Source organism: Ochotona princeps, chromosome 2 (assembly GCF_030435755.1).
Source record: "Ochotona princeps isolate mOchPri1 chromosome 2, mOchPri1.hap1, whole genome shotgun sequence".
Classification (NCBI taxonomy): domain Eukaryota; kingdom Metazoa; phylum Chordata; class Mammalia; order Lagomorpha; family Ochotonidae; genus Ochotona; species Ochotona princeps.
Window position 1 is genome coordinate 78,766,876 of NC_080833.1, and position 16,694 is coordinate 78,783,569.

The 16,694-nt window shown below is 47.8% G+C and overlaps 1 protein-coding gene across 1 annotated transcript in view; it reads right to left on the reverse strand.

Annotated features, from left to right (window-relative positions):
* The window catches only part of DIPK1A (divergent protein kinase domain 1A), a 119,188-nt gene that overhangs the window by 5,606 nt on the left and 96,888 nt on the right, over positions 1–16,694 (reverse strand). The window lies entirely within an intron of this gene.

Genomic DNA, 16,694 nt, shown 5'->3' on the forward strand with positions numbered 1-16,694 from the left:
CAAGGACAAGCTGCTAAACTGACCACAAAGAAGAGTCAGGATGGAGGCAGGTGTCTGCCGGCATGGAGGCAGGTGTCTGCCGGCATGGAGGCAGGTGTCTGCCGGCATGCAGCCCGGTCCAGGGCGACAGGGGGCATGTATGGCTGAGGGGCACGGGTATCAGCCCATGATTTTTTTTTTTTTTGTACAGAGAGGAGGACAGAGAGCAAGATCTTCCATCCGACGGTTCACTCCCCAAGTGACTGTAATAGCTGGAGCTGAGCCAATCTGAAGCCAGGAGCCTGGAGCCTCCTCCGGGTCTCCCATGCAGGTGCAGGATCCCAAAGCTTTGGGCTGTCCTTGACTGCTTTCCCAGGCTGCAAGCAGGAAGCTGGATGGGAAGTGGAGCTGCTGGGATTAGAACTGGTGCCCATATGGGAGCCCAGTGAGGACTCCAGCCGCTAGGCTACCGTGCCAGGTCTTACCCCATGATTTCAAAGAGGCTATGGAAATGGTTAAAGCAACAAGTCAAGGGCTGGTGTGGCGTAGGGAGCTAAGCTACCGCCTGGGACACTGGCAGCCCGCACCAGAACACTAGGGCAGCCCCAGCCCCTTTGCTTCCAATCCAGCTCCCTTGGAGCGTAGAGGAAGATGACCCAAACACCTGTGCCCTTGCCACCCATGTGGGAAACCCAGATGGAGTTCCCGGCTCCTGGCTTTGTCCTGATCCAGCCCTAGGTGTCGCAGCCACTTGTAGAGTGAACCAGTAGATGGAAGACCTCTCTCTGACCATTCCCCCAGCACCACTCTCTCCGCCTCTCAAATCAATACAATGTTTTAATGTATATATATATATATATTTACAGAATTATGTATTTTATTAAAAATATTTCCAAAAAAGAAGAAATGATGGAGAATAGAATACAAAATGAGCTAACAGAACTAACAAAAGAAAAAAAAAGCCCCAGAAGTAAAAGTCACATTACAAATGGGGGGGGGGGAGCAGGGCAGAAAAAGAAAAACACAAGCCTAGGGTGTCAGGTCAGGACTGGGAAGGTGAGTGGAGTAAAATGGGAGATGAGCCAGACTGAGAGGGCCGCTGGGTCAACTGACAAACACACAGGTCAGATGCCACTCAGCAGGTCAACAGGAGAGAAAACAGAGTAAAGTAGAAAAGAAAAGCCCTCGAAGTACAGTTCAAGGAAACTCCACACAAATGAAGGAACATTCTAATTTACAGATCAAAAGGACACAGAGCACGCCAGTAAAAATGAGATGAGTAACCCCGAACACATCCTGCTGATGGTCACTGGGCTTCAAAAGCCAACAGTCCTTCAACCATCTGGGCAAAAAGACCAAGGCACCGTTCCGAGAAAAGTTACATCAGACTGGACTCCGAGATCTTCAAGGTCACGTTCAATCCTGGACAGCAGTGCGAGGTATTTGGGGAAGGAAGTGTGACCTGCCTGCGCGGACACCTTCTCCCTGTACAACCTGAAGCTACCAGCGTGGCAGAGGGAGGGCACTCGGCCTGGAGGGTAAGATGCCAGCTGGGAACGCGGGCATCTCATCCTGGAGTGGCTGGGTTTGAAGTCCAACACTACACCTGATCCCAGATTCCTGCTAAAGGCAGACAGCAGGGGATGGCCCAAGGAACTGGGTCCCTGCCATCCCGGGTGGGACCTGGCTGGAGTTCTGGCTCCTTGCCTCTGCCTGGCTCAGACTGAGCGTTGGCAGGCATTTGGGGAAGGAACTAGCAGACCGAAGCTCTCCCTCTCTAATAAATTGATTGAAAAACATTTTTTTTTAAAGAAAGCTAAAGGTTCTTTGGAAACAAAAAAGAGACTTTTGTTTAGGAAAACAGGATTCTGAGGAGGGGAAAAAAGCAAGAATAAACATTAGGAAAAGTAATGATCCTGTTAGAAACAACGTTATGGCAATACACCTGAACAATTTTTCTAGGAAAACAAATAACAAAAACATCACTCAAGAAGTAGAAAAGCTTAAAAAGACTCATACACATGTTAAAATAAAATAAAAAAAAAATCTGACTCAGTAACCCTAAGCCTTTCCCTCTAACAAAAGCAAGTCAGGAAGGACTTCAGGAGGCTGTCCAGGAAGTGGTGCTGTTTGTAAGATGGAAAATGGACACCCACGCGGATGCCCACCGGGAGAAGGGCTGAACAAGATGCTGGTGTGTTCATACAAAGCCAACAGGAGAACCGAGTCCATACAGGTCAACTCGGGGAAACCTTAAAGCACAATGTTAAGTGGAACAGTCACAGAATGACGGGCAGGTTAGCACAGAAGCACGCAGAGACAGTGTCTTGCCTCAGGTACCCGCCAGCACAAGGACAGAACATGACAGCAGGGCCTCACACCAAAGTCAAGACGGCCGTCACTCTGAGGCTGAGGAAAAGGAAGCCTCCGCTGTGCCTGCAGTGCTTTGCTCCACTCTGGAAGAAATGAAGCCAGAGCGGCCACTTGGTCGGCTGATGAAGACGCCCACCACCCATCTCAGAGTGCCTGGGTTGGCACCTGACTCCAGCTTCTGGCTACTGTGGACCCGGGAGGCAGCGGCGCTGGGGCAAGCAGGTGGATTCCTGCCGCCTGTGTGGGAGAGACCTGGACGGCGCGCTCGGCAGCGTGCCTGGCTCCGAGCTCCAGCCCGGCCATATCAGTCCTGCCACCAGACATCCGAGCAGTAAGCCAGCAGATGGGAGCTCTCTGTTCCTTTGACTGTCTCTTTATCTTTCTCAAATAAAATATCACATCAAATTAAAATGAAGCAAATATGGCAAAAGGTTATGATGTGCTAAGAAGGTCAGAAGTGTGCAGATATCTGTTATATCGGTTGCTATATGCCATCATTGTTCTAAGAGATAAGCAGAGGAAAAGCTTTCGTCCTCACAATCTCTACAGAGTAGATAACACACTGTTTCCACTCGATTGGATGAAGTAGCCTGCAGCAGGGACATGCATCTGGTGTCAGGAAGCTGTAGCTCTGGACACCTGCTAGGCTGGAGCCCTGACTCCTTTTCCAAGCCAGTTTCCTGCTGATGCAAACCCTGCATGGCAGATGACAGCTGAAGCACACAGGTCCCTGCCACCCAGGAGGATGATCCAGCTTTGAAATCCCGGCTCCTGACCTCAGACCAGCGCAACCCTGGCTGCTGGAGGATTTGGGTCATGAACCAGAAGGTGCAAGATCTCGCAGTGTCAGGTTCAGTCTGTCACCTACACCAGCTGCCTGGTCAGTTCTACCCCAGCCCCATCTCTCCTGCGAACTGGCAGGTGCTGTGGCCTAGCTCAGTCCAGCCTTCACGCACAGGTGGGTGCCTAGTTAGGGTGACCTTCCCAATAAACCCCACCGAACCTAACCTGAGTCCTGGTTTTTGTGTATGACAACAGGTGCTGTGGCCTGGCCTGGCCTATCCTGCATCAAATCTGGCTCTCATGTGCACCCATGGGTGCTGCCACCTTATCCAACCTGGCCTGCCCCCCAGCCCTGGCTCTCATGTTCACCTACAATTGTAGCCTAGCCGGAGCATGCCCACAGTTTCCCCACCAGGCCCACATCCAGCCCTGCATGGCCTTGTGGGTGCTGCAGCCCAAATGGGTGGGTGACTTGACCTGACCCACACATGCACTCCAGATTTTCCTGGTGGACCAACCCCACGTCAGTTCCAGAATGATTATAGTGGCCTTGACTTTGGAAGACCCCAGTATTTCCACATCTGTCCAACATGCGCTCATGTGACCAGCGTTCTTCCCTGGCCAATCTGTAGCCCCACTCCCCACGCCACCCAGAAGGTGCTGGGAGACATGGTGGCTTCTGGAGTGGGGCCAGTGTAGCCTCACCTGGCCCTGCACCCTTCTGCTTTTGTTGGGTGGGGTGGCATCATATTTCAAGTTCTAACATTGTTTTAGTTCATGTTTTCCCTCCTGCTAAAAAGCAAGATGGCTTGCAGGTAGAGATTATGCCACACAGTTCAGTATTTAAGCAGTTATTAAAGAGCCTGGAAGTTTTGGTTTTCAAACTACACTGAGGATAAAGTGAATTTTTTTTCATTTCCCATAACTCTAACTTTTTTTCTTTTCTTTTTCTTCTTTTTTTTTAATGAAAGCATAAAACCAGATAGCTCATTAGCCAACTGGTGAGCAGGGAAGAAAATCTGGCATTCAGCTACAAGAATCAGATTCTTGCTTTGGGCAAAGGCCTCCAGCCAACCCTGCCTCAGAGAAGCAGTCACAAAGAACAGGTTCCTCAGCCTGTGGCTTCCATCCCAGACTAGAGGCAAGTTTCCCACATGCGCCTGTGGAAAGGATGCCTGGCCACACACTGCTTCATTTTATTTTTCAAGCACAGTCATGCATATGAACTGTGATCAATACCAGTATTTGATATCCTAAATACAAAGATGCAGGCAGACAAAACACGCTCAACTTTACAGTAATAGGATGAGGGGTGGAAAATGACAAAGGTTTTTCCAGTCCACCCTACGCCTTTGCTTGCACATACCTCATACTAGCAGCAGAGGGCGCTCCTTAACTGTATTTTTTTATTTCTTTCCAAAAATAAATAAATAAATAAAACTCACCTGCTGCGAAGGAGTAATTTTGGCTCTGTAGGATGTAACACAAGGGGGCAATAGCAATGAACGGATGGATAGCACGAGGTTTTAAATAATTTTCTATGATCCGTGTTCTAAAACGTATCCATTTCCCCTTACTAAAGAAATAGACACACACACACACACACACACACACACATCATTTAAACTAGGAATGTGGGATTTTCATGGGAGAAATAGGCGATTTGCTATGCAGTGTGAAGATTATTAGAGCTGGACTCTCACTAGTGAAATTAAATGTACCTCTGCTATGTGGATTAGCTAGAACAGGAGACGTTCCATACCTTTCCATAAGCAGGAGTAAGAACCATTGGAAGGCTGTGATCTTTATCTTTTTTCTGTTTACAGATAAGGTTCTGGAACTTTGGGGAGCGGTCATTTCACTTGTAGGCCTCACTGGGAACATCCTGAACCCCCATCCCAGAGCCTCTGACCCAGCAGGCCTTGGGTGGGGCTGAAGGTTTGTGGTTACACCAGGTCCCCAGGCGATGGCAATGCAGTCGGACGTGGAGACTAAACTGAGAGTCCCTGGTTCAGAGCTTGTGGTCACCTGCCGGAAGCCTGTCTCGAGGGGCACCATGGTTTGTGCTTGGGGTGACTGTCACTGCAACAGCAGAGCGCCCCAGAGGGGCTGGGTTACAACTTCGAATGAATAAAGGCTTCTAAGTGTTGCCATTATAACTTAGTAATGAGGTGCTGTGGGATTAGGTGAACATCACCTACAGCAAACGCTTTCAGTGGCTTTCATGTTCTCTCCCCCTCTGCCTTTTATTTCTTGTTCTTTATCACAGTATTTAGAATATTTGGTAAAACGTGGACTAGCAATAAGGAGGTCATACCTGTCCCTGCCTCAAGCCCACAGATTAGGACGGACTATAGAGATGTCCACTGAGAATGATGGTGCTGAAGCTCACAGACAATCTCTCCTGACTCCCATCTTCGGTGTCAGCTGTGGCTTTTCTGTACCTGTCTTTATCAGGATGCGAATGTCCCCTTCTATTCTTCGCTTGGTAGGAATTTACTGAATTCTCTCAAATGCATGTATTTCGAGACTCAAATGGTATTTCTCTTCCAGTCCTCTAGCATGGTGATAGATTTTTCAAATGTCCAGCCAACCTTACATTACAGGAATAAAGCCTACTTTGGCAGGAACCATTGCTTTCCAAATAGCATCCAAGCAGTGTAACTGTCAACTTTGGACAGTTTTCCCCCGCAGGAGGCGGAAGGCATGGCAGGCAGCTCTGGGGACACCTGCATCCTAGGCCGAAGTGCCTGAGGCTGAGTCTGCATCCCTTCAGATCCCGCTCCCCGTCCCCGGGCACACTGAGGGGGAAGGCGATGGCTCAACCAGATGGCTCTCTCACAGGAGTTCCCGGCCCCTGGCTTCCGTTCAGCCCAGCTCTGGCTGTTATGGACATTTTGGGGAGTGAACCAGTGAATGGCAGATCTCTCTCTTCCTCTCTGTTGGTCTCCCCAATAAATAAAAAGTCAGCTTCTGTTTTTAAAGCTGGGAGCAACACAGACTCCTCAGTGGATGAGCAGATGAAGAACACGTGGTGTGCACGCACACTGTGGACTAGTACACAGCCGAGAAAAGCCCTGACATTGGGAAGACACTTGGGGACACACGTGAGGTAAGCTAGGCGCAACACAAATGCTGCAGGATTCCATCCAAGTGAAGGACCTGAAGCAGATAAACGGATAGAAACAGAAAGTAGAACAGGAGCTGCCAGAGGCTGCGGGCTGATGACAGGAAAATTGCTCAATGAGTTTCAGCTTTCCAAAATAAAAGCTCTGCGGAGGTGGCTGCACAGGCAACGGGCACCTACTCAATGAACCCGGATGCTATGGTAAGACACTGAGGGTTGCACTAGGTGTAATTTGCTACGGCTGTAGAAAAACAAACCCATCTCCCAACTGTTTCTACAAAGAGCGCTATGTTTTTCACAGAGAGCACTTACTGCTCCTCCCGGCAGCCCCACCCAAGGTCCTCGCAAGTACCTAAGACCACTTCTGAAAATGAGCTCTAAATCACGAGTTTCAATTCCTGACACTGCACACCTCCTTCAGGGAAACTCCGCCCCGAGGGCATTGCTTCTGCAGCCCTGGGGACCAGAGGCAAACTCCACGGCATGTCACAGCCAGCCTTTCCCAATTGTGACCCTCCCAGCCTTGCCCTTGCCCTTCCTATTCCTGGGATGTAGCGTTATCTCACAGCTCTGTAGCCTGGCATATTCCTCCTTTGACTTGCAATGCTTTCTTTAAGATTCAGTTCAAACATAACCTTTCCTGAAAAATCTTTGGGGACCATGAGGGTTGCCTGGTAACACGTTGCATATAAGCCATCCTGAAAAGTTACTTGTTTGCTGCCAATATTTGGGACATACATCACAGTCAGGAAAGTATTGGTGGTTCCTCTTAAATTCAAATTTCCCTGAGTAGCCTGTTTTTCACTTGTTCTCATCCAGCAACCCTACTGCAGGTTTCAGTTCTGAGTCAGTACAGTTCTGTCTGCAGCCCTTCAGGTCTGTAAGTGCCTCAGGGACACGTCTCATCTCTGCCTCCTCCCCAGGCCCCAGCCCCGGTACTGGTAAACACTAAGGCTCACAGAGAGGAGGCAGGGAACTAAACTCGAGTTGGCACGGAGCAAAAGGGGAAGACACTAGGGGACATTTAAGAAATAAAATAAACAAACAAAAAGCCTGTACTGTGTTCTAGGGTAGGCGATGTGGTACGGATGTATTAAACCTCCCCCTTGGGACTGCCACACGCCAGGCAGCAGTTCCTGGTCGGAGTCCCAACTTCTCTGCTTTCCGATCTAGCTTCCTGCTAATGTTAATGTGCCCATATGGCTAACAAATGATCACCCATGTGGGAGGTGGGGAAAGTGATCCTGAAACACAAACAGTTCAAGTTTCCTTAAGACATTGGCAAGTTCACAGTGACTCAGTTGCCCACAGGCCCCTGGCCCAAGATTCTCTCACTTTTTCCTTTGATTGAGAGAGTGATACAGCTGGTCCTACAGATATTCTAATCACTGCACTAGAGGAGTTACTTCTCCGCGCGCAGAACAGGCACAACACAAATGTTTAAGGTAGCTCCAGCAAAGTCAGGACTCTGGAGGGGTCTGTTTAGGGGAATTCCAGGTGCAGACAGGGACCTCCCAGGTGTGGGGCAGACAATGGCTATTGGTTGCCTGTAACTCCTCAGGCCAACCAAAGTCCACCTGGTCCTCATAAAAATCCCCGAAAGAACAGGGCGCCCCTCATCAGGGGAAAGTCGCAGAATGAGCCAGAAAGTTGTGCATGAACTAACTGAACATGCACCTTCCAGTCCCAGTTTGTCTGTAAGAACCTCCACCTCTAACTCTATGCAACCCCAGGGGCTTTGCAGTAAGCACCCACTTTTTTCCTCCTTGACTAACTGATTGGCTTTCTGCTCATCTGGCCGGAGGAGCCTGGCTTTTGTGTCCTGAAGCAACATCTCCAACTAGTCCGGGCTGTTCTGCGACATCACAGGCTCCTGGCTTTGGCCTGGCTCATGGCTATCATGGCCACTTCAAATGAGCCAGCAAATGGAAGCTCTCTTTTTCTTCCTTTCTCTCTGACACTTTTTCTTTCAAATAATTAAATACATCTTAGAAAAAAAAGAAAAAAAAGAGAAAGAAAATAAAAACAGTATTCTTCAAGCAGAACTGGTTCAGTACATTCAAAAATATAGAATCATGACACAAAATGAACCTGTCCAGTCCAATAAGGGTTGATGTTAGGCGAAGGCAAGGCTACATGAAATATCATTATACATTTCTATCTAATTGAAAACTAAATATCTGATTCAGTATTTCATATGTTAGTGGTTTTAAGCAATAAACCATTATCCCTACAAATTGAATCACAAGAGATTGTAATACAATTTAGAGGCTCTTTCATCTTCTAATGGTTCCTTTGTAAAGGGGGTGTGCATGTTCTAGTCACAAACACTTGCTCGGGTGCAGGAAGCCATTTGTCATTATCACTCGGGTAGAGCCCCCATTCCCAGCGCAACATGTCAGAAGGCATTAGTATCGGTCAGCAGTGGTGGTGTTGTTCCAGAGTCACCCAGAAAGGAAGCATTCTTCCCCCTCTTTTTTTTTTTCTCCCACAATCCAGCACTTAGAACATGTGGTGTCGGGACAGGTGCTGTACTGCATGCCATGGAGCCGCCACTCGGGGTGCCGGTTCCCACACTGCAGTGCCTAGGCCACAGTCCCAACTCTCCTTCCGATCCAGCTTCCGGGTAAAGTGCTCAAGTGTTTGAAAGACCAGCTGGAGTTCCCAGGCCCTGTCTGCAGCCCGCCTCATCCTTAGGGCATTGGGGGGGATGAACATGCGAATGGACACTCTGCCACTCCTCTCCTCTTTCTTTTATATAAATAAACATAAGTCAATAAACTTGCAAAAATGCTGTGTTGGGGGTTGGCACCGTGACACAACAGGCTAATCCTCCATCTGCAAGCATCAGCATCCAATATGGGCACTGGCTTGTGTCCCAGCTGCTCAACTTCCTTTCCATGTCCCTGCTTGTGGCCTGGGAAAGCAGTGGCGGATGGCCCAAAGCCTTGGGACCCTGCACCTGCGTGGGACACTCAGAAGAGGCTGCTGGCTTCAGATAGGCTCAGCTTCAGCCATTGTGGCCATTTAGAGAATTAACTAGCAGATGGAAGATCTTCCTGTGTAAATCTCCTTTTCTGATCAAAATGAATAAATCTTTTTTAAAAAGTGTGGTATCAAAGGAATCTCATCTACCAAGTCAAACTGTTGCAAAACATTTTTATGATTAGGCATCAAATCGGATTTCCTCAAATAGTGACTGAATAGCAATTTCTATCATCAGAGAAAATGTTCAGCGAATTTCACAACATATTATAGAATCGTCTTGGTGGAAAAGAAAAAAGCACAGCTGGAAAAAGACCTTTGGTAACCACAGCTGATGACAGGTGGAGGTCACTCATTCTTAGAAAGCTGACCTCCTCCACCCCAACTCCTCCCTCCTGGTACCTCGCCTGAGTTCACTGTGGCTTTTTCAGGTGCTACACTCTGTGTCAGATTTCCCTTCTGACAGGCTGAAAAACCTATTAACCATGTCACCAGAGCCAAGCCCTAAATAATGGATGAGATGCTGGGAAGCTTCATCTTTTTATTAAAACTGAAAACATGAAACTTGAATTTCAGCTGCAAATCAATGTGCAACAGTATCATGACGCACATCCTCTGTCCCAGAACACTCTGTTTAGCCCCTTTCCAAACTCCTCTGAAGGCTCCACCCAAGTCCCACCTCCACCACAAAGCCTTTCACCACTATTTGTTGTTTTTTTTTCAAGATTTATTTATTTTTATTGGAAAGGCAGCTATACAACGAAAAACTGAAAGATCTTCTATCTGCTGGTTTACTCCCCAAGTGGTTGCAATGGCCGAAGCTGAGCTGATCTGAAGCCAGGAACCAGGAGCTACTTCCAGATCTCCCATATGAGTGTAGGTTCCAAGGCTTTGGGCCATCTTCCACTGCTTTCCCAGGCCACAAGCAGGGAGCTGCATGGGACGTGGAGTGGCCTCCTAAAATCTGTGATGCAGACAGGGCACCGGAGTTTCACTCATGAGTAAAGAGAGTTGAAGCCAATGAAAGGAAGCCACTGACTCGAAGTAACAAACTCCATTGCAAAAAGGGGGGCGGCTGGGGGCTGGAATCCAATCCAAGCTAGTATTTTTTTTTTCAGCAGACTGACAAGAGTCTTGGGCGTGAGGAAGCTGTTCAGACTCAGGGGATTGCACTTTCAATCCGCAACGTTTAAAAATGCCCATGGTGGAGGCCAGCTCAGTGGCACAGTAAGCTAACACTCTGTTTGTGGTGCTGGCATCCCATACGGGTGTCAGCTTGTGCCCCGGCTACTCACCTCTGATCCAGTTCCCTGTTTATGGCCTGGGGAAACAGCAGAGCATGGCCTGAATCCTTGGGCCCCTGCACCCACGTAGCAGACCTGGAAGGAGCTCCTGGCTTTGGATCAGCTAGTTTTGGCTGTTGTGGCCACTTGGCGAATAAATCAGTGGATAGAAGATCTTGTTCTGTGTTTTTTTTCTGTAACATTGCCTTTTAAATAAAAATAAATCCTTTAAAAAACATTTTAAAAAAATCCATGGTATGGCTGAAGAGAGGGGCTTACATAAGCCACACATGAAAAAAAAAATCCTGAATTACAATGTTACAGTTTCAACAACAACAAGCATTAGCTTTTGTCCCCGGCAAAAATGCTGTAAAGCCGAGGACTTGGAGGCTTCTTGGAATTCAGGAGATGAATGAGAGTGTCACCCAGCGGCAGACTGACGCATCTCCTGGTTGGCTGGCTCCAGTTCCTTGCATTCTCATGAGACCATGTACCTCCAGGCCGCTCCCTTCTGGCAGGGGTACTTTGCTTTGCCTTTCAGCACTTTCTGCCCCGGGTGCTACCTTCTCATCAGATTCCAAGATCAGACGAGACTGGGCACATTCAGGGTGCTATGGCCGTAGACTCTCATCAGATTCCAACGCGAAGCGCCATAGTCCTGGTTGCTTTATTTTCACTTCCTTTAGAGGCAGAGACAGATAGAGGGAGCTCTTCTCCGATGTCTACCACGTGCGGGCTAAAGGCAGGAGTTCAGACCTCAGTCCGGTATTCCATGTGGCTGGCAGGACCTCAACAACTCAAGCCACCATCTGCTGCCTCCCAGGGTGCTCGTCAGCAGGAAGCTGGATGGAAGTGGAGTGGGCTAGGACTTGAACCATGCACTCAGGCATGGGGTCCTCAGGCATGGGTGGGCGCCACTCATTCACCCCTAAAACATCTACTTTTCAAGGGAGACTTTTTTCCAATCACTCTGACTAGCCTAGTCATTGTCTAATGATTGTTGCTATTGTATCATTTCTTGTTGCCCTTGGCAGTACCTGAGTTAATGGCTTTTGCTTTTATTGTATACATTCCACCACCGTACACGTTAGCTCCTTAAGGCATGGGCTCTGGGTATCCTGCTTATCACTTCATCCCCAGCACATGGAACAATGGCTGAAGTGTGGCTGGTGCTCCACAAACACTTGTTGATTGATACCTCTGTTATTCATTTATTTATCTTCAAAGGTCTGGAAGTATTTCTTTTTTAAACACATATTTATTATTTATTTATTTTTTGAAAAGGCAGACTTGCAGAGAGAGAAGGAGAGACAGAGAAAGATATCTCCCTGCATTGGCTCACTCTCAGATGTCTGCAACAGCTGGCGGTGGGCCAGTCTGAAGCCAGGACTCTGTACCTTCTGGTTCTCACATGCGGGCATGGGGCCCAAGGACCCGGGTCATCTCTCACTGCTCTCCCAGACCCTAAGTAGGGAGTGGACTGGTTGTAGGCCCGATACCTCTCTTTAAATGGGTTATTTTCTTTTTTTATGTGATTGTTATAATATTAGCAGGGACCTTGAAAAGAAATATAAATTATTAAGCAAAGAAAAAAAAAAGAACATGAGAAAACTTTAAAGAGCAACACTAAATACCAAGGGAAGGGAAGAACCCAGGCTTTTCAGTTTTAGCAAATATTTACAGAGCCCCTTGTGGGTCATCTAGGTCTCTTCATAATCTTTCCTTCACAAAGATGAAACAGACGGAGGATTTGGACGGAAATCCTCTCAGAGCTCATGCACAGAACATTGTAATCCTCTGCAAGCCTCTTTTTTTTTTTTTTTTTTGTTAAATGTGCTTGTGACAGTGCAGTTTTATATTCATGCCTCAATTTTGTTTACTTAAAATTTTACTTTTAATATTTTTTACACAGATGAAAGGGATGCATGCCCATGTGGACCACTGAGTAGAGTGGGGAGGGTCAGGTATGAAGGAAGGTAGGTGGAGCAAGCATTTCAGATTTTTTTTTTAAATTTCTCTTGCGTCCTCAGGAGAGGAGGGGAATAGGACAGCTCCTTAAAGTCAAGCTACATCAGCACCCAGCGATGGGGGACAGTATCTGATGACACCCCAGAGACCCTGACATGAGGACAAGTGTTCTGACAGTGTTCCTTCAATGGTTTTGATAGTTTTGAGACATTGTCGACTTCATTGCTCCAAGGGTTGAGAAATTCTTTCCAGGGTTTACTGGTTGACAAAGTCCACTTTAGCTCATCTGCAGACCCAGGAACATGCTGTAAAGCTTGGCCAGAAGTTGCAACCTGTTCTGTCGGGACGGTCAGAGTCCTTGCTGGCCTAGATGAGCCGGCCAGCAGAAGTGGCAGCCTAGCCCAGCCTGACTTGCCCGCAGTCCCAGCTCTCTCTCTCACCAGTGGAAGCAACGGCCCATCAAGGACGTCACTGAAGTTTCCCCACCAGGTCTGCTCCCAGCACCAGAGCTCACTATGCCGAAACTTCAAAATGACCAATCTTAGATGCTCTGGTTCCATTTAGTTTATTGAAACAAAAGAACCATCTGTACAGTATTGGACAAGGAGAGACACAATCACATTGACTTCATATTTCAAAACAAGAATGGTCAGGACCAGAATAGCATTTGGATATTATGGTTATTTATGAAAAGGTTGTGTAATTACTTATGCAGAGATTGCAAAACTGAATCATCAAGTATAAAATATACTACACTTCTCAAGCCAACAAGGATGGCTCAAAGAGGTACAGGCAAAGGTGTTTTGCCTGGTGGTTAAAACACCTGTAAGGTGCCATGTCCCACTTCTAGAGCACCTGTTTTTTTTTTTTTTAATATATACTTTTTTTTAAAAGACTTATTTATTTTTATTGCAAAGTCAGATATACAGAGAGGAAGATCTTCCATCCGATGATACACTCCCCAAGTGAGCGCAACGGCCAGAGCTGCGCCGATCCGAAGCTGGGAACCTGGAACCTCTTCCGGTCTCCCACACGGGTGCAGGATCCCAAGGCTTTGGACCGTCCTCGACTGCTTTCCCAGGCCACAAGCAGGGAGCCGGATGGGAAGTGGAGCTGCCGGGATTAAAACCAGCGCCCATATGGGATCTCGGGGGCATTCAAGGTGAGGACTTTAGACGCTAGGCCACGTTGCCGGGCCCAAGCACCTGGGTATGACTGCTGGCCCAGCTCCTGGTCCCAGCTTCCTGCTAATGAAGCTGCCACCAACCAGGAGGCTCAGATTAAGTTCCTGGCTCTTGGCATTAGCCTTAGCTCTCCTCTGCACTGTGGGCAATTGGGAAGTAAATAGAAGCTGGAAGCTCTCACTCTGTTTATATACATTTTCTCTATCAAGTAAATGAAACAGAAGGCTATAGAGTCCATTTAACATAAAACATACATGAATGTATATAATATTGAGAAAATATATTTTAATCCTTCACCGTCTTCAGAATTTTCATATCTGCATGAATGTTTCGCTATTCTTTTATTTTCAATGAAAGAAAGATAAAGCCAGACAGAAAGATGTCTTCCATCTGTTAGTTTACTTCTCAAATATTCACAAGAATTGGGGCTGGGTTAGGCTGAATCTAGGCTCTGTAACTCGCTTTGGGTTCCCCGGTGGGAGGTGGGAACCCTGTGCCTCCTAGAGCCTGCATCCACAGGGAGCTGGACCTAAAGCCAGGCACTGTTACTAGGAAATGTGAGAGTCTCAACTGAAGTCTCATCTGCGGTGCCAGACACATGTTCAGTATCCTTTATATTTTATACGACCCTATTATAAACATGATATACTGACTGCGGCTAGATTTTGATTTTTAAAAAATATTCATTTGAGAATTTGGTTCATCAAACATATACGACAGCCAGGGGACTAAAACCATGAGCAGGGAATTCAAGCCTTGCCTTGCAAGTCGATGCAGGAACACAATTACGTGAGCCATCATGCTGCCTCCCAGGGTCTGCATTAACAACAAGCTGGAGCCAAGAGCCAGAGCTAGCACCAAACCCAGGCACTACGATACGGGATGCAGGCACCTTAACTGTTTTTTTTTTTTTAAGATTTATTTATTTTTATTGGACAGGAAGATTTACAGAAAGAAGGAGAGATAGAGAGAAAAATCTTCCATCTGCTGGTTTATTCCCCAAGTGGCCGCAATAACTGAAACTGGGCCGATCCGAAGCCAGGAGCCTCTTCAGGTCTCCCACGCGGGTTCAGGGTCCCAAGGCTTTGGGCCATCCTCCACTGCTTTCCCAGGCCACAAGCAGGGAGCTGGAAGGGAAGTGGAGCAGCCGGGATATGGGATCCTGGTGCATGCAAGGCGAGGACTTTAGCCACTAGGCTATCACGCCAGGGCCCCTTAACTGGTATCTTAACCACAAGGCCTAATGTTCACTCCATTTTGATTTTTTAAAATACAGCTCGGCAATCTTTATCTTTTAACTGAGATGTTTGATCCATTTATATTTAATTCGATTACCAAAACATATGGGTTTAAACATACTGAGTCGATGCCATGGTAAACCACCCCAATTTTCTTCTGCCGAAGTGGCACATTCACTCCCTGGGCTGCTGGAGTCTAGGTAGTAAGCAGCTCTCAGCTGAGTCGGTTTTTAGGCTTTGCCCTCGGCTAGAGTACCGCTGCCGGAGGTCAGATCTTCCTGGAGGGGTGGGGTGAGGGTGCGCTTCTGCAAGTACTGACAGGCCAATGAGGTCGGTAGGAAGATCCAGGACCTTTACAAGGTCATCCCTGCCTGGGTCTTTGTTACAGCTGCACTGCAGTTCTCCTCTGGCCTAATCTGCCTCTTCACTTCTTCCAGATATTATTCCTTAGAAACCACTCCAATAAAGGTGCTGCTCCAGGTCGGCTTCCCAGGGAGTTTAATCAACAGCACTTATTATCTTACTGTGCCTTTTCTACTTATCCTGCCTGTTGCATATTGTTTTTGTTGGTTTGTTTTTCGCCTATTGTTTTTTGCCTTCTAGTCAACTGAGTTGTTTTTTTTTTTAAAGAAACAAAGAATCAGGCTTTATTTTTGCTGTTATTTTTAATATGGGTACTATATTGCACACATCTGTTAGTCTTAATTCAGTACAGCCGAAATGGAGAAATGAGTTGAAACTCAACGAGAGGGTACTTTCGCTTACCCTTGCTGGCATGTTTCAAATCACCCAGCTGAGTGTTTAATTTTATTATCATCTCAATTGTTCCTTTATTAGTTTGACAATGATGCACCCTTTCTGTTTTAGAAGTTACCCTAGGAGGGTCGGGATGGTGGAGTGGGGTGAGGACACGTTTGAACGGCCGGAGAGGCATTTGGTCGGGATGGGGCGGGGGGGGGACGTGTTCTGGGATGTGGGGGGGTACAGAGCAGCAGCAGAGGGGTGCCTGGAGGCTGACAGGCACGGGAGGGCAGCGGACAGAGCAGTGTAGTGTTGTGGCTGATGCTCCGGCGGCATTCAGCTGACAGCGATCTGGGCTCCACCAGCAGCTGGAGCTCCACCAGCAACTAGGTGGGAGGGGACCTTCGCTGGGAGCTTGGGGGGTGAGCCCAGGCGGAGAGCTGTCCTTCCTGCTGGTCCATTTGATTTGACCAGGAGCAGAGACAGAGCAGCAGATCCCAGATGGACAGTGTGAGAACAGGGTGGATTTCACAGCCCAGTCAGCCCCCTAGAGCCGAATTGGGAAGCCATTTTGCGTAAGGAGGCAAAGGCAACGGGAAGGACTGAACGCATACTGAGCTGGGAGTGAACGCGTTTCTGACTCAGTGAACAGCAGCGTGGCATTCTGCAGGTTCCACCCAAGACAGGTCTCGGTAGCTCTCAGACCTGACGGCCAGCAGATCAAGAACTCTAGTAGTGGTACATCAGGTACCATTTTGTACACTGTGGCAATAGCTTTAGGACTGTAGGGGACAATAGTGAACTGCGCATGTGCTGAGCTTGCGAGAATTCACTGAGGTCCGTGGATAGCACTGGTCCCACTGGAAACTAATACCGACTGTGGCATTGTATGGGTCAAAATATGTCCATGTAGCACCCAGACCTAACGTCCAACAGGTTCTGACAAGATCAGTGCCACCAACAACCTAACTATATAGGATGCCTGGTATTTCTCTAATCCTGGGACCTGCTCCAACCGGAAGTGGGAGAAAGG